Source organism: Podarcis liolepis (assembly GCF_965112155.1).
Source record: "Podarcis liolepis genome assembly, chromosome: W".
In the NCBI taxonomy this organism is placed as follows: Eukaryota; Metazoa; Chordata; class Lepidosauria; order Squamata; family Lacertidae; genus Podarcis; species Podarcis liolepis.
In genome coordinates, this window is record NC_139568.1 from 8296863 (window position 1) to 8321614 (window position 24752).

The window sequence follows — 24752 nt, forward strand, 5'->3', positions numbered from 1 at the left end:
ACTCTTTCAGGTGGTTCGCAATTTAACGGAACCACCTTTACCACCGGGGCCTTGTAAAGACCCCAAGATCTCCTGCAATGATTTTGCTAAGTTTTTTGCAGATAAAATCACTCATATTCGGAAGGAGCTAGACACCACCGTAGGAGCAGGGCCGGGGCGGGAGAGTGCTGGAGCTCTGTCTGGTCAAGTTGCATGGAATCAATTTCAATCCGTTACCCCCGAGGATGTGGACAGGCTGCTTGGACGCGTGAAACCAACCACCTGTCTCCTTGATCCTTGCCCATCCTGGCTTATAAAAGCTAGCCGGGAAGGGCTGGGCGATGGGCTCTGCGGGGTGGTGAATGCTTCCCTCTGTGAGGGAACATTCCCAGATCCGCTGAAAGAGGCGGTCATTAAACCGCTTCTTAAAAAACCATCTTTAGACCCGGCCAGTATGGCCAACTATCGCCCAGTCTCAAATCTTCCATTCTTGGGCAAGGTGATTGAGCGTGTGGTTGCTGAACAACTCCAGGCACGCCTGGAGGATGCGGACCATTTGGATCCCTTCCAATCAGGGTTCAGGCCTCATCATGGGACTGAAACTGCCTTGGTCGCACTGGTTGATGATCTCCGGCGAGCTAGGGACAAAGGTGAGAGTTGTTTCCTAGTTCTGCTGGATTTCTCAGCGGCCTTTGATACAATCGACCATAACATCCTTCTGGACCGTCTAGAGGGGTTGGGAGCTGGGGGCACTGTTATACAGTGGTTTCGCTCCTTTCTCCTGGGCCGTGTTCAGAAAGTGGTGGTGGGGGATTGTAGCACCCTGCTTGTGGTTAACGCTTAGCTGGAATGAAATATTCAACGCAGCAGCAGAGAAATTAAAAAAATAATTTATTTGTCAGACAAATAAATAAGAGGCACAGTGGTATATGATTACCAAGCTCTGGCCTGCCTCCTGCCATTATGGCCAGCACTTATATTTCCTTAATCCAGCCCCCTTTGCTCCTCCTATGGCTGCCTCTGTCCCATCAGCCTGGTTGAAATTCCTATTGGCTGATTGGTATAACCAATCACAAAAATACACTCATATCCTACTGTCCTTATATGGAACACAAAGAGCTATATATTGTTACATCTATAAATGACAAATAAGTAGTAATATATCTTACATGTGTCTCAACAAGGAATCTTAATTACCAGCTCACCTCTTGCCTTCCTTGCCCTCCAAAACAGATGGTTAATCTTAAATTTTTATCTTGAACAGATGTCAGAGACCTGGGTTCATATTCTCATGCATCATCAATGAAATATCTCCTTTTGGAGGTCTTTAAACAAAGGTCTGACAGCCATTTGTCATAAGTGCTCGATTGGCGTCTTCTTGTCTGACAGGGGGCTGGGCTGGCTGACTTAATTTCAGGATAAATCTAGCATTTCTTAAATCCTTTGCATAATTACATTTAAGCCAGCATATTTAAACTTCCTCAAAGTAAAAAGGAAGGAACAGTTTACAGCCTCAAAATAAAATAGGGAAAAAAACCTTTTCCCCTGTTTACACTTCCCCCCCTTCTCCAGCCGGTTTGTTTTCCATGTGCTCTTGGCCTTTTGACCTTAGGCTCAAGTTTAAGGCACACGGTTTTATTTTACTGTTTACCAAACTCTTAATTATGTAGGGTCTGTGTAACCTTGGTCTTCAGCCTGTAATTCCAGCTTTTACAACTTTGAGAAACTTGTCTCCTGCTACTGCTATAAATCAGGGAGGCCCTTGTTCAGGAGAGCAGGAAGATAAACAACTGCCAAAGTACTTAGCCAGCTGGTTTCTGCATGGCATGAAACTTTTGAAAGTCTAAGCCCATTTACCTGATCAAGATATAAGCCAATATATGCCTTGATTAAAAATGCAGTCTATATTCAGATGCCACAATCCCCCCTTTCAAGCTCAAGGACCTTGCTACCAAGCGTCCTTGATAGCTTGATCTTCCTGAGTTAAAGCTCTATATAGTGCCATGATATGAGGTAGAGTTTCATTTGAAACCATCTTGCTAATTGTACTCCTAAAACATGAGATGATACATGGCATCATACATAAAACCATCACTACTGTCAAGAAAAACAAGCAAGACAATAGTATCCCTTTGAGTCCTGTGACATTGGGTAACCATCCCATATCCCATCCTTCCCATGTTTGTACTGGGACATGTGCCATATTCTCCATCCTTGTGGCCAACACACGGATTGCCTCACCATTATCAGAAATGTTAAAGCAACAGGCATTCCCTGTCAAGTTCAAGACTCCACACAGGCCTCCCTGCCTGGCAAGTACATAATCCATTCCCATTTTCAGCTGCAAAATGGGGCTCTACTTTCATCCAACTGTTGTGCAATAAGTCTCAAACTCTGGGCCGTTGCATTGGTTACAAGTTCCACTACTGCTTGCAATCGAATTATTCTGTTTAGATTATAAATAGGATCCCGTGCCCCTTGTATGAGCTCACCAGGATTCCAGGAGGCAGGATCATAATAGGCTATAATGCGCTCTGGTGGCCAATCATCAGTATCGCTCCAACTTTGGGTACTTCCTCCTGCTATATGAGAAATATACTAGTGGGCAAAATCCACATTGGTGGTAATACCCATCCCAGGAAACAAGTCCCACTCCATTTGGAAGGGAGTTTCTTGTATGCCCATTCTCCACATATCCACCACAACCATCGGGTCTGAGGTTTTTGGTACGTGGAGTACAGAAGGCGAAATAGCAAAAGAGGTAGAGAGTTCACAGTGCAGTATGTTAGATTGCCTTTCTCTGTCACAGTTATGTTCCATACCACTTTCCATGCATGAATAAAAGGAGGTGCACAGGGCAAGGTATTCCGAGTTCGATAGGTAGTACCGTTTGCCCAGGTATTCTTAATATTATCCCAAGTATAGTGACAATGAGAAGAGCCTATCATGGTAGAATCAGCTGCATCTGATGATTTATGTACACAGAATTCCCCTTGTACAGGTATAACTCGTAATGGTTTAGTTGAGTTCCATCCGGGGAAATTCTGTACTTCTGTTTGGTGTAGCATTTCGCTTACCATACCAATGGCATTTAATGGTATTGGTAATAGTGATAGCATAAATATTAGTCCCAATATAATTCCCCCAGTGACAGGAATGGGGAACCACCAAGACCAAAACATATATCCCAAGGATCCCCAATGTGTAATATCTCTGATAATTGTTCCACAAGGGGGCAGTCAATCAATTGTATAAGAGAATCTTCCCTTTCACAGTCGCTGGTTCAGACGCTCCTCAAGCTTCAGGCGTGCGCAAGTCAGCCAGCTTCCAGGGTGTGGCTGCAGCAGGCCGGTCGTCTAATGTTGCCCGTGACCTAGCCCGTTCCCGGTAGGGCTAGATACAGGGGTTTTTGGAGAGAGTCAGTTTTAAAGGATTAGAGGGGTCACCTTTGCACGTCCAACTGCCTTCGGACTTCTTCAAACGGGAGTGATGAATCCAGGGGGTCACCTCAGCTACCTTCACCGCTGTTGGAGTAGAGAGCAAGACGGTGTAAGGTCCACGCCACTTAGGTGCAAGTGGATCACGTTTCCACTCTTTCACCCATATGCTATGCCAGCCTGGAGCTGATAAATCGGCTTGGCAATGCTGCACGGCGTGCGCTCGAGGGCCCACCTGTTAAGATAAAAAACAAAACAAAACAAACAAACACGGGAGAGAGACAAAAACACGGGAGAGAGATTGCACTTGTCCCTGTGTCACATGTTCTCCTATTTGTTTGAGGTCAGTTGGAATATCCTGAACAAAGGAGGGCGGCCTCCCATACAGGAGCTCAAAAGGTGACAACTTAAGTCTTTTTGTGGGTGTGCACCGAACACGAAACAGTGTTATGGGTAACACGTCTACCCTCCTGAGACTTTAGACATATTAGTGGGCTTCTGGCATGCCCTGCAGATACCTTGCACAAGCGTCTGGCGATAGGTGGTAAGCCTGGCCAGGTGAATTGCATTGTTTGGATCCCAATTAGGATCTTCCAAGGGAAAGTTTTCCTGGAGATGACGGTCAATATTATAAATATTTCCCACTCTGGCCTGCTCACGCAAATATATCTGTGCCTTTTCAATTATGTCTCTCCTTTCCTCAGTGGTGAAGAGAGTATTCAGGAGCTGGCGGCAATCTGTCCAAGTAGGACTATGAGTATTTATTATTGAAGTCACCAAGTCCATCATAGCCTGAGGTGGCTGTATTGCTTGCTGACCGATTAAGGTCTCCCTGTAACTTCTGTAATAATTCTCTAGGACTTGGATGTACAGGGGTTTGGGGTGGGCAATTAGTTGTTCCACTAAAGGAGACTGTAGATGGAGTTCTACTGGGACTCACAGGTGGAATAACCACTTCTGCTTGGGCTTCATTATAGAACTCCAATGCCTCCTGAAGATATTTATCATAATCTATCAAGGAATCAAGTTCTGTGACTCCACCCCCATTATTCATTCCACTTTCTTGCCTTGGGGTTACAACTGGTGGAGGGTTTGAATTTATTTGGCAAGATTCCTTTCCTAGCTTTGGCCTTTACAGCCAATAATTTGCATCGTTGGACTTTGCATTCCCTTATCCATGGAGGATTTTTATTTAATGTGCTCAGCCAGGAATCTATATATGAAAATTGTTCTGGGCACCCTCCAATTTCTTTGGCGATGTTAGACCAAAGTTTGCTTACTAAATTTATATCAAAGGTTCCTTGAGATGGCCATCCAATATTTTGTTTTGGCCATTCTAGTTCACATAACGTTCTCAAGCGTTCTGGCGTCATTTTGACTCCATATGCCCCTGAGAAGGCTTTCTTAAAATTATTTAACATACATTCAAAAGGTGTATTTCCCCCCTTTGAACCCCCAACTCCCATTGTATGGCCCTGTGAAGTATCCACTCAGTCACTCACACACACACCTTACTGGTAAATGAAGTAGTACTCACTCCACACTTAGGTCAGCTACACATTGTACTTTCTCACACATGCAATGCGCCAGATACTTCACCACACACTACCTCCCATTCTTCCCTTTTCCCTACACCAGATCACCATCTGATATACCCAGCCACCTAGCGTACTCAGTTCCCCTTTACTGAGACGCAGAAGTTTGATCAGGACTTCTCTTCCTCCCAATTAATTGGAGGGCCAAAACCCCTTAGTGCACTTACCCTTAGCTGGTTCCGTTTCCCCCCGGTCCGTCGCCGCCAGTGAGCAGGGTATCAGACAGACGAGACTTCTGCGTTCCCCCTGGAAAAATTTACCAGTGCGCGCTGGGAAGCAGTTTAGAGATCCTCTCTCTTGTACCCTGCTCAGTAGAGCGAAGGCGCTGCGTTCCAGCAGACCACTTATCCGAGTCGCAGGCACCATAAAATGTAGCACCCTGCTTGTGGTTAACGCTTAGCTGGAATGAAATATTCAACGCAGCAGCAGAGAAATTAAAAAAATAATTTATTTGTCAGACAAATAAATAAGAGGCACAGTGGTATATGATTACCAAGCTCTGGCCTGCCTCCTGCCATTATGGCCAGCACTTATATTTCCTTAATCCAGCCCCCTTTGCTCCTCCTATGGCTGCCTCTGTCCCATCAGCCTGGTTGAAATTCCTATTGGCTGATTGGTATAACCAATCACAAAAATACACTCATATCCTACTGTCCTTATATGGAACACAAAGAGCTATATATTGTTACATCTATAAATGACAAATAAGTAGTAATATATCTTACATGTGTCTCAACAAGGAATCTTAATTACCAGCTCACCTCTTGCCTTCCTTGCCCTCCAAAACAGATGGTTAATCTTAAATTTTTATCTTGAACAGATGTCAGAGACCTGGGTTCATATTCTCATGCATCATCAATGAAATATCTCCTTTTGGAGGTCTTTAAACAAAGGTCTGACAGCCATTTGTCATAAGTGCTCGATTGGCGTCTTCTTGTCTGACAGGGGGCTGGGCTGGCTGACTTAATTTCAGGATAAATCTAGCATTTCTTAAATCCTTTGCATAATTACATTTAAGCCAGCATATTTAAACTTCCTCAAAGTAAAAAGGAAGGAACAGTTTACAGCCTCAAAATAAAATAGGGAAAAAAACCTTTTCCCCTGTTTACACTTCCCCCCCTTCTCCAGCCGGTTTGTTTTCCATGTGCTCTTGGCCTTTTGACCTTAGGCTCAAGTTTAAGGCACACGGTTTTATTTTACTGTTTACCAAACTCTTAATTATGTAGGGTCTGTGTAACCTTGGTCTTCAGCCTGTAATTCCAGCTTTTACAACTTTGAGAAACTTGTCTCCTGCTACTGCTATAAATCAGGGAGGCCCTTGTTCAGGAGAGCAGGAAGATAAACAACTGCCAAAGTACTTAGCCAGCTGGTTTCTGCATGGCATGAAACTTTTGAAAGTCTAAGCCCATTTACCTGATCAAGATATAAGCCAATATATGCCTTGATTAAAAATGCAGTCTATATTCAGATGCCACAGGATGAGTGTTCAGACCCTTGGGCCCTCACTTGTGGGGTGCCTCAGGGTTCCGTCCTCTCCCCCATGCTTTTTAACATCTATATGAAGCCGCTGGGAGAGATCATCAGGGGGTTTGGACTGGGTGTCCATCAATATGCAGATGATACCCAGCTCTACCTTTCTTTCAAATCAGAACCAGTGAAGGCGGTGAAGGTCCTGTGTGAGTGCCTGGAGGCGGTTGGAGGATGGATGGCGGCTAATGGATTGAAGTTGAATCCTGACAAGACAGAAGTACTGTTTTTGGGGGACAGGGGGCGGGCTGGTGTGGAGGACTCCCTGGTCCTGAATGGGGTAACTGTGCCCCTGAAGGACCAGGTGCGTAGCCTGGGAGTCATTTTGGACTCACAGCTGTCCATGGAGGCACAGGTCAATTCTGTATCCAGGGCAGCTGTCTACCAACTCCACCTGGTACGCAGGCTGAGACCCTACCTGCCCGCTGACTGTCTGGCCAGAGTGGTGCATGCTCTAGTTATCTCCCGCTTGGACTACTGCAATGTGCTCTACGTGGGGCTACCTTTGAAGGTGACTCGGAAACTACAACTAATCCAGAATGCGGCAGCTAGACTGGTGACTGGGGGCGGCCGCCGAGACCACATAACACCGGTCTTGAAAGACCTACATTGGCTCCCAGTACGTTTCCGAGCACAATTCAAAGTGCTGGTGTTGACCTTTAAAGCCCTAAACGGCTTCGGCCCAGTATACCTGAAGGAGCGTCTCCACCCCCATCGTTCTGCCCGGACACTGAGGTCCAGCGCCGAGGGCCTTCTGGCGGTTCCCTCATTGCGAGAAGCGAAGCTACAGGGAACCAGGCAGAGGGCCTTTTCGGTGGTGGCGCCCGCCCTGTGGAATGCCCTCCCATCAGATGTCAAGGTGATGGACAACTACCTGACATTCAGAAAACATCTTAAGGCGGCCCTATTCAGGGAAGCTTTTAATGTATGATATTTTAGTGTTTTTTGGTTTCTGTGGAAGCCGCGCAGAGTGGCTGGGGAAACCCAGCCAGATGGGCGGGGTACAAATAATAAATTATTATTATTATTATTATTACCTTGAACTAGCCACAATGACACAATTAATAAGAAATACTCAGGCAAAAAGGTAAACAAATACCGTTCCACAAACAATGTTTGGTTGTGCTTAGATTAATAAATGAAAACAGATTATTTGTAACTTAAAAATTGTCAAAGCCACTAATACAAATGCAATTACTTTTCTGAGAACCTCGGATATAGAATATTTAAATTACTGTTTGAATCCCCTCATTATTATTTGTGCTGTTGGAGAAAAGAAGGGACAAACACTTTGTTAATGGGGTTGAGACTTCTTAGAGGTTCACGTATCCTGTTGAAAGGGGAAATTTTTTTCCCCCATGTGAAAATCTTTCAGGAAATGCTGTTCCTAAGATGCATAGGCACACAAACAAAACCGGTTATAAAATTCATTTAAATTCCTTTTGAGGGGGGGACTACTCAAGAGAGGAACTCACAGTGGCAGTGCTCTGATATTTACCTGTGAAAAGAATTTGCATGTTAAATTTGGAACTTGGCAACCTCTTGACTTTTGATGGTCCAGTACTTAACCCTTTTGTCTTAAGTAGCCCCTGGAGCAAAGGACACATAAGGGTGATTTCCCTCAATGGGTCCAAGTTTTACATAAAGAAATTTGAATAAATTTCTCCCTGCAGTCTGCTCTCTCTCCAAACCTCCTTTTTTTTCCCTTTTCCCTCTCTCCCCCTCCTCTATTTTAAGCTGACATAGCCTCTGTGCATGTGCAGAGTTCAAGTTTCAGCAAATCTTTTATACCATAGAGAGAGCCAGTGTGGTGTAGTGGTTAAGAGTGATAGACTCGTAATCTGGGGAACCGGGTTCGCGTCTCCGCTCCTCCACATGCAGCTGCTGGGTGACCTTGGGCTAGTCACACTTCTTTGAAGTCTCTCAGCCCCACTCACTTCACAGAGTGTTTGTTGTGGGGGATGAAGGGAAAGGAGAATGTTAGCCGCTTTGAGACTCCTTCGGGTAGTGATAAAGCGGGATATAAAATCCAAACTCTTCTTCTTCTACTACCATTAAAAGTGTTGCATCTTTTGGCTAAATTACCATTTGAATAAAGGAAGGGAAGGGTAAGGAATAGATTTAAAAAATAGGATTAGATTTAAAACAAAAAAGAGAAACTCAGGAATTCAAGTTTTCACCAAAACCAGCAATAGAAGTTGGTCAAATTGAATTTCTGTTAACTCAGTTCTAAGGGATCATGTCTCCTGCAGCCCAGGCAAAGGGAGTACTGTCTTCTTTATGTACAGGAAATTGGGGTGCAGGTCTCTATTAAAAAATGTGGGCTATCATTATTCTGTGTGCTCCCCCTCTGGTCATTTGTGGAACAATCACCTGCTCCCTTATGTATGGGTAAAAATGGCCAGAGAGTCAGATATTTAACATTCTCAGTCATTTCAGCCCTACCATTTGCAGACAAAATTTTCTGCCCTTTATTTACAGGGATCGGCAAGGCTCATTCTACTTGATTATAAATTTGTATGTGCTTAAACTTTGAAAACTTTGAAGTCTGATTTTTTAAAACTATAGACAAAATGGTAAAAACTGTTAATCACTCAAATGATTGATATCACTAGCTCTGCTTCAAAAACATCACGACTTTCAACTCTCACCTTTTAAAACTTTATTCTAAACTCTAAAAACCAATCTTTCCATCTTTCTGTATGAAATATACTCAGAGTCGAGAGTGGATTTCATGCTCTTTATTCAGCTCATAGTGGTGAGGAGGGAATGGATGTCCCCTCAAAGTATCTGCTTTATATACATTATTTACACAATGGGCTGCACGTGATTGGCTAATACCAGAATTCTCCTGTAGGCCAATCAGGTTGTGGATTCACTTCTATCTGGAGCCGGATTGGGTGGCTCCTGCCGACCAGTCATACTGCTGCATTGTTCTAGGACCAATCAGACTGCTGCATTCTGAATCCTATTGTTCTAGGACCAATCAGACTGCTGCATTTTGGATCCTATTGTTCTAGGACCAATCAGACTGCTGCAGTTTGGATCCTATTCAACTCAGTACATAACACTGTACCAAAAAGCAAAGCTGGGCTGAACTTCAACCCATCACCATACATCAGAATTTAAAAATTATCCTCCAATGCTTTCAGACTCATTGCCTTCCACATAGCCATAAAATTGGGAGAGTTGGAAGGGACCCTGGGGTCACCTAATCCAAGGATTTGTACTACCAGAGAGACACATACATACTTATGTACACAGACACAACTGGGGAAGGAAACACAAGCTATGCCCCTATCATGCAAGCACACACGTGTATACTAAGGAAGAGGAAAATAAAAGTACCCAACTTTATACAGAACCCTTTTAGTAGACCTTAAGATGGTTTGAGTGAGAGTTTAATTCCTTAGACTAAAGAGTGAAAGTTCCTAGAGAAATGATCTTTAAAGAAAGATATAAGTGAACAGTTTTCCTAAGAAAAAATAGGGAGAGAATCTTTTATAAAGAATAGGGTTAATTCAAGAGTTGATATAACCACTCACAAATAATAAAACAGCCATAGATTTGATTTAAAAGGAATACAAAAGTGAACATTTTTTCCTGAACTTGAATAGGAATACTAAGCCTATTTTAGGAAAGTGAGATGCGGGGTACCTTTAGTAAAGATTGCCCCCCCCCCCTTGCAGTTTCCTTGTTAAAGGAAGCTTACTCGGGAGTAAATTTACCTGGCACAGAAGTAAGGGGGGGGGGAGAAAGAGACTGAAATGAGGGGGTGGGGGCATTTTCCAAGAAAAGAGGCCAGGAAATTCTGGCTGATCTTACAGAGACTGATATCAGGAGCCTTACAATAACCCTTCTGTCCAACCGAATCAAAGTTAAAACTGGACTCAGATAGACAATTGCTGGCCATGGAAGCATCTATCTTTAATACCATTTTTCCTAGAAGGAACGCCATATTTTCATAGTCATATAGTCTGCGGGTTTATTTCTTTTGAATGAGTTGCACCCATTTTAAGAATTTAATAGTGCTAGCTTTTACTTTTATACTGCAGTCAGGGTTTTATCCCCACTTTTTCAGGAAACAGAATAAATAACCCACAGTAGACTCAATCTGGACAACTCCAAGGATTAGTACTGTGACACACCACCGTTCGTCTGGCCTGACTTACTAGGCTGGTACAGCTGCTGGCCTTCCTGGCTACTAAGCTAACAGTGCGGTCAGCGATCTCAACCCCCCACTTAGTGGTTATTAAATCAGCCGGGGAGCCCACAGCAACCTCCTGTCTCTTACAATCTAAAATCAGAGTTCCCTACTGGACGCTTGCACAGTGCAGGGCCAGATCGGGACTCAGAAATGAAAGGAAGGAAAGGAATCAGGTGCCCTTGCGTTCTCTGGCTCACAGGTCATCTCTAACAAAGATAGCCATGGCAGAGGTGTGCCTGCGCCTGGGAGTTATAGTTTGGTTCAGAAGTAAGTTCACAACCTTTTCTGGACACCCTGTGAGAGACTAGGTTGGCAAATAGAATTAAAGGGGAAGAGACTCACAAGACCCTCCTCTGGGCAACTCCGATGGATTTGGGTCTTGTGGTGAAAATTAGGTGATGGAATAAGGGAGGGAGAAAGTTTAGATTTGAAGGGAAAAGGAAGAGTTAAATAATTTTGGTTGCTGTGGTTTAGAGAACCCAACCCACTACCCGTGTTTCCTACTTATGCACACTTCTGCATGCGCTGTTCCTGGTGATCCCGGGATCTCTTGACTGATTGTTTAAGGTCAGCCTGATCAAGCTTTGCTTCCTCTGCTTGACCCCGCTGGACCTCCAGTTATTTCCAGACCCTGGGATCGTTGGAGGACTGGTTATGCCTCCTGGCAAACTGGCTGGTGCGCGCTAGATCACCAGTCCTTCCTCGCTCCCAGAATCCGGGTAACCAAACGTCCCTTCGAGCGTCGTCATCTGTTGTAAACAAAATCTGCCCTTTTCCCCTTATGGGATATCCAAGAGCCCGTATAGAGTCCTTACATAGGTTCCCTATTGGTAGGAGAAAATAACAGAGGCCAACCAGAGAATATTGAGAGGCAAAGCACCTAGTAAGCCTGAACTCTATTGATCTGTTGCAACAGGGTCCTCACTCACCACATCACAGGAGGGAGGAGGAACCCAGAACAATGGCGTGCAAGGCCTTATATAGACTTTTGAAATTGCCACCCTGTAGATCAAGACCACCCCCAGGAACATCATACATACATCACAGAAGGGGTTAACCTAAGACCACCCCCCAGATACTGTTAGGATATAGTTCTGTTCCACCTTAAGATGGAACAGGCTGTTGTGTGTCACATGCCTGTTTACTTCCAGCTTCTGCTGGGAACATCTGTTTTGTATATAGCTTTTGTTACTGCTGTTTTCGCTGAAGACGAAGGGATGCAGTCATATTTTTCTTTTATTCCTGACTACGCTGAATAAAACTGTAAATATGCTTGTACATCTCTTTCTGTCTGCATCTTCCATTGTGCATGATTCAAAACACTCTGCTGACAGGGTGTGTGTTAGGGTGTGAAACCTAAGACGCTGGCAAGTTAGCAATGTGATGTGACTTTAAGTAGTCAAGCTCGTTAAGTTGTTAAGTTGCTCAGTATATAAAGAGTGTTTGTTTTCTCTGCCTGTGGGGCGTGAAGCAAAAATGTCCGAAAGCTCCGGAGGTGTTTCTGTTATCTTTCTGCAATAAACCTGTCTTTGGAAAGACAGGCTTCCCTGTGTCGTTATTTCTTTGCTGCTGAGACTCTGAAGCTGGTACTGCAACAAGAATCTCTGCACTGGACTTAATTAATACTCTGCAAAGAGAGCTGTTCCTGGTGGCGCAGTGGAAGCGTTTACTGGACCAGTACACAAACTCTCTTAGGTTATGGATCCTTCTACGTTTCTACAGCTGTATTGTGTGCAGAGAAAGTGAAAGCAGCTTTCGGATGAGAGAAGACCGGCTTGGTCGTAAATCCAGCTCTTAAAGGAACTGAGAGGCTTCAGAGGAGGCTGGAGGCGTCTGAAAAGTGAGTAAGACAAATCCCAAGGGGAAAGAGAAGCAAGGGCACACAGAGGGAGTAGCAGCAGACCCCAAGAATGGCAAAGGAAAATTTCCAGGTTCCCTTTACAAAGTTGAACTCTGCTAATTACGTGCAGTGGTCTAAGAGGGCTCAAGTCTGGTTGGAAGCCAAAGAAGTGTGGGCTGACTATGTCCAGAGGCGAAAGCCGATTGTGGCTGTTGCAGCAGATGCCACAGCAGAGCAACAGGCTGCTGCACATGCTCAGAACAGGGAACATGATAAAATGGACACTAAAGCTAGATGCATGTTGATGGTATCGATAGACGATTCCCAATTACCTCATGTGGAAAATTTAAGGTCTGCATTTGAAATTTGGGAAGCTCTTAGGCGAATTCACCATAGAGCCACGCCCGGAGAGAAGGTGAACATTATACGTGCTTTGTATGAGTTGAAACTGAAGCCAGAGGATAGTGTGGTTGAACACACGTCACAGATGACTGAGTATTTCAACCGACTGTCATCTTTAGGTGTGAATTTTCCTGAAAATATTAAAGTTTATACTCTGCTTAGCAGCCTGCATGCAGGGTTTGAAAACTTAGTACTAACTTTACAAGTTTTGCCAGAGGACCAGCTGAATATGAATTATGTGACTGCTAGATTGTGTGAGCAAGAATATCAACATCATCGAAAACGTATTGATAATTCAAATACCCCAAGGGTTGGATGTTCAGATAATTCCCAGCATGGGGAAACTAGCAGGCAAAGCTGTAAGGAAGCCTCACAAGCGTCTGCTATGGCCAGCAAGTCATGTTTTCGATGTGGCAGCAGGTTTCATTTGATAGCAAAGTGTCCAGAAAAGCAACAGGAATTTCAACAGTCCAAGGCCAGTTCCCGGAGTTACAGGGGAAGACGATGTGAGAACTACAAGAATCAACGATCCAGAGGGGGAGCAGGTGCTGATAAGGGACTATCGGCAATGGCAGCACAAAAGAGTCCTAAAAGAAGCCAACAAACCTTGAAGTGGATAATTGACAGTGGAGCAAGTCACAGTTTAGTTCCAGTGACATCTAGTGGCCGCTTGATGAACTGCAAGACATTGCCAGTTGCAAAAACCGTGACTATAGCAGACAATAGTAAACGAGAAATGAACCTTAAAGGCACAATTTATGTTAACTGTTTGCAAACTAACCTTCCTGTTTTTGTTCTTCCAGGAATGAAGAATGGACTTTTGAGTGTGTCATGCCTGGTAAAAAGTGGTTTTAAGGTTGAGTTTGAAAAAGATGTGTGCACCATTTCGAAACAGGGGAAGGAGCTAGTTAAAATTCCCTGTGAGGATGGGCTTTTTGTTTTGGATGAAGAGCAGTTAGCAGCAGGTAGATGTTCAACAGGTGAAGCGCAAGCTAAGTGTGTAAATAAGGCTCCTCATACAGGTTGTGCACATCTACTACACAGAAGGTTAGCTCATATATGCTTTAAGTATGTAAGCAAGATGCCAGATTTAGCTGAGGAGTGTAACATTAAACCCTGTCCAAATTTTCTGGATTGTTGTGCTTGTAAACATGCTAAGGTTAAGACATGTAACTATCCTAGATCTGATAGAGTAAGCAAGAAACCCTTTGAACTTGTGCACACAGACGTGTGTGGCCCTATGCCAGTCAAATCGCTTGGAGGTGCGAGATTTATGCAAATTTTGGTGGATGACTTTTCAAGGGCTAGTTGGGTTTTCTTTCTGAAAGAAAAATCACAAGCAGCTTCCATCCTGATGGATTGGATTGAAGAAGTCGAATGTAAATTTGACACCAGGGTACGTAAAATACAATCAGATCGTGGTGGGGAATATGTGAACCACACGCTGGAGACGTGGTTAAAAAGGAAAGGTATAGTTCATAGACTTACCAATCCCTATTCACCACAGGAGAATGCAGTTGCCGAAAGAAAATTTCGAACATTACAGGAAGCCATTGCTGCTTTGCTGTTTGATTCTGGACTTCCACAGCGTTTTTGGGCTGAGGCTGCACTGTATGCGAATTATACTTTTAACAGAGTGTACAATAGCACAGTAGGCAACACTCCTTACTTCATGCTATTTGAAAAAAAACCAAAAATTGATCATCTAAGAGTTTTTGGATGTCGTGCTTATGTGCTGGTGCCTAGGGCACAACGTAGGAAAGGCGATCCTAGGTCTAAAGAAATGTTTTTCTGTGGTTACCAAGCAAACACAAAAGGTTGGAGATTTGTGAATGTAGAAGGCAATCAAACGAAAATCACAATCAGCAGAAGTGCAGAATTTTGTGAACAGGATGGTTGGAATAAAATTCATGGAAATCCTGACATACTATTTGATGTGGTGAACAGTAACAATGAAACTCAGGCCCCAGGGCAGGTATTAGTTCCAGAACAGACTGAGGAATTTGAGTCTGAGGACGAGGGTGAGAAATCGTCTAGTTCACACAAGTCTGTAAAGTCAGAATCTTCTAGCTCTAAAAGTTCACCTGTACAGCAAGAGAGACGTGTAAAGTCAGAATCAGAAAGTTCTTCAACTACTAGTGACAAACAGGTGACGACTAGTGATTCTGGGTCAGAGGGGGAAACTGAAGGAACATCTCAGGAACTGTTAAGGCGTTCTCAGCGTGCCAACAAAGGTAAACCTCCTGAAAGGTACCAAGCTATTAGTGTTTGGGCTGATTTGGCAAATTGCGAACCTGAAAGTTTTGAGGAGGTTGAACAATTACCCCAGGAGGAGGCCAATAGGTGGCGTGAGGCCATGCAAAAGGAGTTGAATTCTATGAAAGAACTGGGTGTGTTTTCCATCACCAAACTGCCAGAAGGTACCAAGGCAGTAAGTTGTAGGTGGGTGTACAGGATAAAGACAACAGCGATGGGGAAACCAGAGTACAAAGCAAGGCTTGTAGCTCGAGGTTTTACGCAAAGAAAGGGGTTACATTATTCCGAAGTCTATGCACCCACTTCAAGGAGTGAAACCCTACGGGCACTATTAGCAGTTGCTGCTCAGAAAGGGTTCAAAGTGAATCAATTTGATGTCTTTACAGCTTATCTTCATTCAGACTTGGCTGAAGAGATCTATATGGAGCTACCGCCAGGATTGAAAGTTGGTAAATCAAATCAGGTATGGAAACTACATAAATCTATTTATGGACTCAAGCAATCTGCTCATAATTGGAATGAGTGTTTGAATGACATTTTTGGTAGGCATTGGTTTTAGCAGGAGCAAGGCTGACAATTGCTTATATTTCAGAGGTTCAGGAGATGCTCAAGAATCTTTGCTTGTTTATGTAGATGACCTGATTTATACTTCAAAGACACAAGAACAAGTAAAAAAACTAGCCAAAGAGTTAAACAAACACTTCAAAGTTAAGAATCTTGGTGATGTGAAGGTCTATCTTGGTGTTCAAATAGATAGGACCAAAAATGGCAGTTTTCTACTGAATCAAAAAGGCAAGATATTGCAAATGTTGAAAAAGTTTAACATGACGGAGTGTGCAGGTGTTAGAACACCAATGGAAATGGGTTTTGTAAAAGACAATGAGTTCAAGGATAGTGCTGAATTCAAGCGTGCTGAAATATTTCAGTCAGCACTGGGAAGCTTACTTCATCTTTCGCAATGGAGTAGACCAGATATTGCTTACGCTGCTAACTTACTCAGCAGAGAAGCTTCGAAACCTAGTGTAAATGCATGGAAAGGAATTCAAAGAGTGTTAAGATATTTACAATACACCAAAGATTTTTGCCTTGAATTGTCTTCGGAAGGACAAGCACAGATTACTTGTTGGGCAGATAGTGATTGGGCAAATTTAAAGGATAGAAAATCAGTGTCTGGCTGTGTAATAAAATTTGGTAACTCTCTGATTGGATGGAGATCCAAGAAACAGAACCTGATTGCTTTGTCGTCAACAGAAGCTGAGTTCTGTGCCTTATCTGAGTTATGTAGAGATCTAGAATTTTACAAATGCTTGGCACAAGAGATGTATGAAAAGGCCATCACTCCAGTCACTGTATGGGGTGATAATCAACCGTGTCTTAAGTTAGCACAAAATGGGCAGTTTAAAGGTCGTACAAAACATTTGGATATCCGCTTTCAAAATGTTTGTCAAACGGTAAAAGCAGGAATTGTTAAATTAAATTACTGTCCCAGTCATGAAAATCAAGCTGATGGTTTTACAAAACCGCTTGGGTTTCAGCGGCATGAAAACTTTTGTGAAGAAATGGGTCTGAAGTAATTTTGTTTTTTGTATTGCCAGCGAGAGGGGGTGTTAGGGTGTGAAACCTAAGACGCTGGCAAGTTAGCAATGTGATGTGACTTTAAGTAGTCAAGCTCGTTAAGTTCTTAAGTTGCTCAGTATATAAAGAGTGTTTGTTTTCTCTGCCTGTGGGGCGTGAAGCAAAAATGTCCGAAAGCTCCGGAGGTGTTTCTGTTATCTTTCTGCAATAAACCTGTCTTTGGAAAGACAGGCTTCCCTGTGTCGTTATTTCTTTGCTGCTGAGACTCTGAAGCTGGTACTGCAACAAGAATCTCTGCACTGGACTTAATTAATACTCTGCAAAGAGAGCTGTTCCTGGTGGCGCAGTGGAAGCGTTTACTGGACCAGTACACAAACTCTCTTAGTGTGCACGGGTCTTGGAACGTATCTGAGGCTCGTGTCGCTAATTGACTGATGCTGTTCCACGAGAGACTGGTGATCGTCCGGAGCCAGCTGGGGGCCTGCCTGAAGCCCCCGTCTCCCTGGCAGTATCCCAACAACAGGGTTTCGGGCCCAGATTCACGGCGCTTACAGGAGAGTAAGACTGCTGAAGACTGCGAGATCCTGGCAGCAACAGAGGTATGTGGAAAAGTGAGGCTTTTCTGTGCCACGGCAGAGAGTCTTTGAAGTCTGAGCCAAGTAATTAGGCCAGAGTGAGAGGCAGGTCTCTTGATTTACGACTTGCCAGAGATAAGGAGCCTTTGAAGGGAATAAGGCTCATGGCGGAAGTAAAGAGCTGAAATGGAGCTTTTAAAAGCCTCAGATGGGGTTCTGTGCCCAAAGCTTAATGGCCACAATTATCAGACCTGGGCCAGATGAGAAGGCTTGGTGTGTGGCACATGGTTTATGAGGACCCCCCAGCGCCTCTGACGGATGCATGGGTGGCACAGTATTCAAAAGCCATGGGAGTAATTTTGCTCTCAGTCAACCCTGAAGAGTTAATCACCCTGGCTGGCAAGGCCAGCTCGCGTGAGATGTGGGAAGGGCTTCAGGCCTGTCACCTCTCTTTTACAAGCCTCAGATGGGGTTCCGTGTCCAAAGCTTAATGGCCGCAAGGTATTGCGAGGGTCAGGTGAGAAAGCTTGGTGTGTGGCACACTGTTTCTGAGGATCCCCCAGCTCCTATAACAGATGCATGGGTTGCAGCAGATTCGAAAGGCATGGGAATAATTCTGCTCTCGGTAGCTCCAGAAGAGTTGATTACCCTGGCTGGGAAAACCAGGTCGTGTGAGATGTGGCAGGGGCTGGAGGCCTCTCATCTCCGACAGGAAGCTGGGTCTGTGTTGCTTTACTTCAGAAAGCTGCACAAGTGTAGCCTTTTTAGACTTTACCGATTGGTAGGGTGAGCGTTGCTCCCAGAACAGGGAGGAAGGAGTTAAATGACACCAAGGTTTGGTTCAGAGAAAGAGTTTATTCTGCTCTCCAGATAGCAGAAAGTTCTGCGTGAATCGGTTCACAGCAAGCACAAAAGCAAGAGAAATTGCATACAGTCTATATATCCTCCAGGCACCCTCTCCCCCCTTCCCCAGGAATCCAGACATGTCAGCTTATACACGCAAGTTGACATCCATGACCATAAACAGATGTTCCTGTTCCTGTACTCTTGACCATGAAAGGATGTTCCTGTTCCTGTATTCCTTATCTTGGGGTAAGAAGCTCACCAACTCTAAGAGCACTCCTGGCGTCATTCCCGAGCACGGGGCTGTCTTGCAAGGTCTGTGCATCAGTGTGTCAGGATATTTACAACACACAAGATAAGATAAGCCCCAGCTCTGCCATCCTGTCTCCACTTTGGAACTGACAAGGCCATTCATTAAGCGTCACGTACTGATAAAGGAGAGAGCTTTGTTTATACAGCTGGGTTCTTGGCTCAAGTGCTCAAGTGCTCAAGTTAATGCATTTTAGCTAATGGAGAAGGAAAAATTGGGATTTGGGGGCCCATTTCAGACTGACTGCACAGTCAGATTTTAGATTTGGGAAACCCATTCCTTCACAAGAAGCGTTTGGGGCCAGAGAAAGACCTTAGAGCCCACGTTTTGCATTTGCAGCATCTCAGACAGGAATTGACTCAGAGAGGTTTTAATATGTCTGAGTCTCTGTTTGCAATCCTTATCCTGGATTCCCTAGACGATAGTTACCATGCTGTGGCAAGCCAGCTGGCAACTTTACCTGCGCAGGAGCTCACTGCTTCAAAGGATTTGGAGACCCTCCAAAATGAATATGATAGGAGGAACGCAGCGGAACCAGCTTGTGTGCTTCAGGGGGGAGCAGTGTGGGACAGCATTCCAGCCTCCAGGGGGAGCCAAGGTGTTGGCAGCTGTGAAGTGCTGGCACTGTGGAAACGAAGGCCACTTGCAGCGTCTTTGTCCAAAGGCTAAAGGGAAACAAAAGAAAAAGCCTGCAGATGGCTGGAAGCAGGGAGGGGGTGAGAAAACCAGGCCTGTGCAAAACAAGACTTTGTTTGCTAGCACTGCTGCTCCAAAGGCCAAAAGCCATTTTATTGTCAATTCTGGAGCCACGAGGCACATCTGTGGAAATTGACACCTGTTTATTTCCTTTAAGCCTCAGGATGGGGAATCCAACAGGCTGATGGTAAGACTTTGAGAATTGCAGGAGTCGGGACTTCCGGGTTGGTGCCTCCAGCAATGGCGGAGTTCCTCTGATCGGGAGGAACTTGCCCCGTGGGAATTTGAGTCTGTACCGCCACGGTGAAGGCAGAGTCCCATAAAAATCACAGGCGGGAGAAGCCTGTGAACGTGGGATTTGGCGGGCACCTTTTGCGCCTCCCCTACTCGCGGGGGAACCCGGAGCAACGTGGGGTGAGTGGCGCAGTGCTTCGAATTGTCTGCTTCTTCCACGGAGCGAAGCCGCATAGCTGTTGCCGGAGAGCACTGACTTTTTCCTGTGGACAATTTGACTCCAAAGTAATTACCCATGAGTAGAGCTGATACGGGAGAATCGGATTTTAAAAGTTTAATTTGGCATCGAAAGGGGGAGGATCAAAACAGGAAGTCCGCCTTCCCTATTTGTAAATAGACTGAGGCAAGGAGTCTGTAAGCTGAAGTCTTGGAAAGCCTTTTGTAAAAGATTAAATTTCCATCGGTAAAGAGTATCAAATTCCCCCTTGGAGGCAGGAGAAGAGGGGGGGGGGAGTTGTGGACTGAGTATGCCTGCAGGAGAGAGTAAAGAGAGTTAAAATACTGCCACTCTGACCCTGGAAATGGGCTGCTAGTAGGACTGACGTTTTGGAATGTCCATTGACAGCACTTAGAATGTTCCTTGACAGCTAGCAGAATAAGAGAGATATATTGTTTCTACTGTCTCCGGCTGCTTCTAAAAAGGAGTAATAAAGTAACTGAAAACTGAAACTAACTTTGGATTGTACGAGTTGTGCTTAAAGGTGACATTCTTGCTATTATAAATAGAAACTGTTTCCCCCTAGTGGAAGTTTCTGAAAATGGTTACTTTATAAGAGCTGGGCTAGGGGAGTTTCCAGCTGCAAATTAAAAACTGTGTGACTCTGGGATTTACCTTGAATCTCTTAAGTGTTATGGCAAATGCAAAGGAAAGAACAGTTGAAATGTCAACAGAAGAGGCCTTAGTGGTTGCATTTTTGAAAATAAATGACTTGTTGGAACAGCTTCACAAGAAAACAGAAATGATGAAAGTGAAAGCGGACGCTGCAAATAATAAAATTGATTTAATTGTAGAAAGTTTAAATAATCTGGGACAAAAGGTGAACACCAACACAGAAATCACCCAGAAATTGACACAGGAATCTACTTTAATACGGCAAACTGCAGATGAAGTCAGGGAGAAAACCTTTGCTGCTGAATGTAAAACAACACAATTACTTAAGGGCAACTGTGAAGGACGTCGGATTGAAGAGAAGGGGGATTGGGAAATATGGACAAATCTGAAGTTGTTATGGTTGGGCCGAGCTGTTGTGGTGGGGATGAGGGTTGTTGTGTTGCCGGGGATGTTGCTTTTGTGCCAAAAAGTGCAAGTTCTGGATGGGAGGGATTGTTTCAGGGGGTGGCAGAGGGGTGTTCCTGGATTGGTTTGGCAGGGCAGGAAGCCTCGAGTAAAACTTAAGATATTGACGGATGCTAAAGAAGGAGATGGACTTGCCCTGCCAGACACCTAAACTTTGTTGTGAATCATCTGCTTTTTGCTGGCTGAGAGAATGGTTGTTTTTTAAAAGCACTGAAGTGTTGGATAATGGCAGATGAAGTTGATGGACTAGACAGAATTCGCGGAAACGACTGGCAAGATCCGAGACCAGGGAGAAGAGTCGGTGGAAGAAGACTGGGAAAAGTTTAAAGACTATTTATAGAAATATTGTAAAATTAATGAATGTTAGAAGAATGTTGGAATGAAATTATATGGCTTCAGTAGAAATGTTATAAGGAATTAAGTATAAATAGATTAATAGAGTATTAAAGGAAAATAAGGTTAAAAGGTGTTAAGACAATTATAGGATAGAAAACAGGGGAAGATGGTAAGGAATTGCTGAAATAATTAATAGAAGTGAAATACAAAAAGGGAGGTGTGAGGAGGCAGTGGAAATATGGGAAAGAAAGATAAGATATTGGAAGTTTTTTCTTTTTTCTTTTTTTTCTTTTTTCTTCTTTCTTTTGATGTGATTTTAAAGTGTTTTTGTTTTGTTTTGTTAATTCTTATGTAGTGTTTTTGTATTATACTTTATTGTAGAAAACTAGCATTGCTTGCACAAGATCTAGTGGGAACTTGGATGACCCTAGGACAGGCATGGCCAAACTTGGCTCTCCAGATGTTTTGGGACTACAACTCCCATCATCCCAAGCTAACAGGACCAGTGGTCAGGGATGATGGGAATTGTAGTCCCAAAACAGCTGGTGTGCCAAGTTTGGCCAAGCCTGCCCTAGGAGATCTCGCCAGCAGAATGACAAGTAGTCAGAATGCCGCAACACACACACACGGGAGGATCCAGCAGATTTCAGGGACCCCCCAAGGCCGTGACCATGAGGGTAGATGTCCTTTCCTAGCTGGTTTCACAAGCCATTGATCACATACTTCCAAGCCCATATTTTCAAAGTCTGAAGAGTTGTTGCAGAGAAAACAGGGTGCCAAATCCCCCCCCTTGCGTAGTGTGGCTGTCTCTCACCTGGCTGTTGTAGATTGCATAGACCAGGAATATGTAGAGACCCTGTAGGAAGACAGAGGAAAGAATGAAAACTGAGCTACCTGCATACACATTGTAAAATAAAGCAGAGTATACAAAACACAATAAAAGGTACATACCCAATATTTTTCAACAGAATATGTAAGTGAGATTCATGCTAAGGATCACTCCAATCCAATCAAACCACATTAAGTACTCCAGATTATACAAATACATATCATATAGTCCAAATATTCTGCCAAATTATAAATTTTTGTTGGGGCTTCCCATGCTTCAAGTTCAGTGGGGCTCTAATCATCTTATGTTTCTACTGCCTTGAGTTTCCAATATTTTCTTCTTTAAATCTTCCTGTTGTTATCCTTCCTTCTTTTTGTGGCCTCTGAGATGTTTCCACAGGCAAGTTGAAATAAGCAATAATGTGCTTTTGTGTGAAATTTGATGGGGGAATCGGCGAGAGGGCTCCAGGACTCTTCACCGGACACCAGCGGGGAGAGCACAGGTCCTCCGCTACCCACGCTCACCCTGCACAGAAGACTTCCGCGCAGAGAGAGTAGGAGGAGACTGGGTGTCAAACAACTTTTATGTTGGAAAAGATTTAAGAAACGCCCACTGACGGATTCTGCTAGCGACTGAGGCAGCCACGAAGTGAAGGGCTGCCCAGACTGAAAGGTTTAGCAAGGCAACAAAGCTTGGAGAGGTGGCAACTTACGCACGAGCAACCCATACACATTACAATTCCATTCCAACATACCGGCTTAGATGTTATTCTTAGATGTTATCTTTCTTCCTCTCTGTCACTCTTGGCACCTCAGTGGCTGGCTTAATTGACAGATTAATTACCCCTTCTTCGCTTGAAGTATGTCCAAACCTTAAATCGAAATTTTTATCTTAAGAAATGGAACTAGGTGCGCTCGCGGAGACAGCGTCCAGGAGATCCGAACTCCCTCGGGGGCTTTCCATCCAGTGCCCCCACCCCCTCCTTCTCTACGAACTTGGGGGTGGTTTGTTGGGCACCGCGGATGAGACTGCATCTTCCCTTCCACCGGGAAGAATTTGGGATGCTGATTACTCCCATCTCAGCCTCTAAATTACCTCATGGGAGCTGGAGAAATGGTATTGTCGGCCATCTTCTGTGGCGCCCCTAGCGGAACCCCCTGAAAATGTGGGAATTTTCCAGAGTCACTCACAAGAGGATGAAGAGGCTGAGGAAGAAGCGGAAACTGAGGATGATGATCAGAGTTCAGATTCCAGCTCAGTGGGCGGCGCTGCTGCTGATGTCAGCGACAGTGATGACACAGCAGACTACAAGAGCGCAAAGGCCTCAGTCAGACCATCTGATACATCTGACACTGAACTGGAAGATCCACTGTTCACCATTGGCCACTTTTCTCCTAAGAAAGAGGAGATGAGTGCAGAAGACATGCGTCTAGTACGCAGATCTGAAAGGGCCACCAAAGGCAAACCTCCAAAGAGATTTGCTGATGAGTTTGCTAAGACAGCAACTGCGGTTCTTGGTAGCTCAGAGAAGGTGTGGGAACCTGCAAGCTTCAAAGAGGTTCGGGTGTTAACCTCTAAAGATGCTGAACCATGGCTTAATGCCATGAAGGCTGAAGTTGATTCCTTGGATAGGAACCAAACCTAGTGCCAGTAGTCCCAGGAATGAGGCTGGTTGGCAGCAAAAGGCCAAGACAGACCAGACTGGCAAGGTTGTCAGACACAAAGCCAGATTGGTCGCCAGAGGTTTTTCTCAGGTACCAGGACAGGATTACCACGAGACCTACTCACCCACCGTCAAGTATGAGAGCATTAGGCTAATGCTCAAGATTGCTGCAGAAGAGAAACTGCATGTTTCTCATCACGATGTGAACACAGCTTTTTTGTACGGGGTTTTGGGGGAGGAACTGTATATGCTTCCACCTGATGGAGTGCAGGTACAGAAGGGAATGCTCTGTAAACTACGGAAATGCCTATATGGTCTCAAGCAGAGTGCCAGGTGTTGGAACACAAAACTCACCAAGACATTGCTTTCTCTTGGTTTTCACCAAGGCAAAGCTGATCCATGTGTGTTTGTCAAGGAGGAGGGGCAAAACTAACTGTATTGTTTATGTTTTGTTGATAATCTTCTTTTGTTTTGGAAGAATCAGGCTTTGTACGAAAGCACCCTAGCTCAGCTGAAGGAGCACTTTGACATGAAGGATCTTGGTGAGGTATCCAACTATCTTTCTTTGCAGGTGGAGAAGGACCAAACAGGTAATTTTCTGGTACACCAGACACAGAAAATTGCTGATGTATTGACCAGGCTGAATTTGGTTGATGCAAACCCAGCAGACACACCGATGGTGACAGGTTACCAGGTAGATAGTACTGCTGAAGCATTTTCTGACACCACACTGTACAGATGCATTCTAGGCAAGCTGAATTTCATTGCTAGATGTTCAAGACCTGACATAGCTGTAAGCACTAACCTTCTTAGCAGACATGCCAACAATCCTACTGTTCAGGATTGGAACGCTCTGAAGCGCATAGCCCACTATTTGAAGGGGACTTTGCACTACAGACTGAGGTTCACTAGTCAGAAGACTGGAGGTCTTGAAATCTTTGCAGATGCTTGCTTTGGAAGTGATACCACGGATGGTACAAGCACTTCTGGAGTATGCTACATGTACAACCATTGTCTGTTTGACTGGTTGTGCAAGAAGCAGACAACAGTGAGCCTAAGTTCCTGTGAAGCAGAACTCAATGCCCTGTCAT

The 24752-nt window shown here is 44.4% G+C and overlaps 1 long non-coding RNA gene across 1 annotated transcript in view; it reads right to left on the reverse strand.

Annotated features, from left to right (window-relative positions):
* Positions 1-3164: 3164 nt before the first annotated feature.
* The window catches only part of LOC310697743, a 198933-nt gene continuing 177345 nt past the window's right edge, over positions 3165-24752 (reverse strand). The window contains exons 2-3 of the long non-coding RNA XR_014521185.1: positions 5179-5666; positions 3165-3651 (exon numbers count right to left, since the gene is read on the reverse strand). This is a non-coding gene — a long non-coding RNA (uncharacterized lncRNA). The remainder of the gene's footprint in view (positions 3652-5178; positions 5667-24752) is intronic.